This window comes from Cyprinodon variegatus, unplaced genomic scaffold (assembly GCF_000732505.1).
Source record: "Cyprinodon variegatus isolate N-32 unplaced genomic scaffold, C_variegatus-1.0 Scaffold24, whole genome shotgun sequence".
Classification (NCBI taxonomy): domain Eukaryota; kingdom Metazoa; phylum Chordata; class Actinopteri; order Cyprinodontiformes; family Cyprinodontidae; genus Cyprinodon; species Cyprinodon variegatus.
The window spans coordinates 1,680,611-1,682,946 of NW_015150477.1; positions in this window are offsets into that span (position 1 = coordinate 1,680,611).

The window sequence follows — 2,336 nt, forward strand, 5'->3', positions numbered from 1 at the left end:
ACACACACACACACACCTGTCAGTCCAGTTTTCAGCTGCCACTATAGAGCTGGGCTGTCACTAAAACAGAGGAACTGGATGCTGCAGTGATATCTCTACTGATCTCCATATCTATACATGGAACATCTGACATAAACCATCACCATGGGTGTGGCAGTGGGGGAAACATGGACCCGACGCCCCATAAAGATCCTGTCTTTAAGAAGAGGCCCAGAGTCTGGAATTTGGTGCTGCGCCCCGAACCAGGAACTCAGAAGGGAGAGAAAAGTGACAGCAGGGGGCACTGAGCTGCTGGGCCTGGTCACCGCAGCAACCAGCCTTGTCCTGCATACAGACGGCATCATTCGGACTCAGCCTTGAGTCAGCATCAGAACCACACCGTTACACCCTGTAGGTTTATGGTGCTGCAGAAAACCATTTACAGCTTTCAGTGGAGGGTCGGCCATATTGGTCTGACAGGCTGGGCTCCATTTGCAGGAGGAACTCTGTGGAAAGGGAAGCGGAGCTCATCGTTTCACTATAAATAACTGGATCTTCTCTATTTCTTCCTCTGACTGAAAACTGGCTCAGAGTTCGTCTGATTAACATTTTCCCTCACAGACAGAGATGCCTGTGGGGCTAGCTTACCGTTAGCTTTTCTAACGTAGATCATTCATAGATCAGTGTATCTATGCTTCTTTTTCTATGTCTGCTTCTGTCTCCTTGAACCCCAGTGGGCCTCAGCAGATGGCCGCTCACACTGAGACTGGTTCTGCTGGAGGTTTCTTCCTGTTCAAAGGGAGTTTTTCCTCTCCACTGTCGCTACAAGCATGCTTAGTGTGAGGGATTGCTACCTACTGTCTCTGCCTGCTCCTCCTGGAAGAGAGAATCCTTTATAGTGGATGACTGGAGGACAGTGGCGGCTGATATGAAGCAAAAACCAATCAAATGTATATAAATGATCTAACTACTATATTTCTATAAATGCCAACAGCAGCTTTAAGCAGAGCCGATGGGCAAACATGTCTTCACCTTAGGGTGGAAAAACATCATCAATCCGATGCAAAATGAAAATAATTTTACTCATCATTAAAGATTAAATGTTTATTTTGCACATCTTAAAAATATTTGTCAATATATTTTGAGATGTTTTCATTTATTATTAAAATTTTATTTGTTTTTTTTATGTCTTAATCAGGGTCATTGCGTGGGTGGGGCGGCGCAATAGCGCCCTCTATTGGCCAGTCACCACTGCTGGATGATCTGATTGATCTAGATCTATAACGTGCCCTGAGATAATGTGTGATGAAGACTGCAGCTGTAGAAATAAACTGAGTAGAATAGAATTAAATTCATGTATCTAAAAGAAGAAAAAGAGAGAGGAGATAAAATAAAAAAATATTTTTTTATTTTTTAAAAAATATCAGCTCCTTCTGATGTCGCTCAATCAATTCAGCATCAAAGTTGTTGTTTGGCTAAAGGAGAGCAGACAGTTTCCCCCCCACCTGCACTACCAGCTGGTGCTGCCTTGGAGCTGACCTCCCTGGGTCCCTGGGGTCAAAAGGTCAATGATCTACAGCTTTCCATCAGCTGTAAATCCTTAAAGCGTGGATTACATTTTCTTTTTTTGGGGGGGGGTGTAGTCGAGCACTTGGACCATGTGGACAACCAAAGGTCAAACTGAAGCCCAGACTTTAGACCAACCCACAAGCTCCTGATTGGCTGACAGGAATCACTGAATTCATGAGTCTTCACACTTTGATTGAGCCACGATGATTATTCTACAGCCGCTGTTTATAGATGCTTCCTAGATCTGCTTCCTAGATCTGCTTCCTAGATCTGCTTTTCACAGCGGTGCTTCAGCTGCCCCCTACTGGACAAAGGAAATATAACAGCAATGAGATAAAGATAGAATAAAAACTCGAGAGAAAAACAGAGTTTATCTGAAGCCTTTTAATGTACAATCAATGCAGCCAAAGGTTTTTGATTTGTAGAAACTTTAAAATTTAAATCACTGTATTTGTTTTTCATTTTTATTCCAGCCTCATCTAACAAAATACATATTCAAAATGAAAATGCAAACAAATGAATCTATAAATATTTATGGCTGAGAAGTTTTTTTTAAATAAATGATAACTGACTTGAAAAATATATCAACCTAAAAATACATATTTTTATCAAAAAGCTCCGGTTTCCATGGAGATTTCTGCGCTTTATTAAACCAACAAGTTGATAAATTTGTTAGAAAATTCCAGCAGTGATGTCATGGCGCTTGGCTCTGTGCTGCGCTCTGATTGGACGAAGGCTGGAGAAGCAGCTAGAAGTGAATGAGAGGCTTTAAAGGAAAAGTCGCTCAT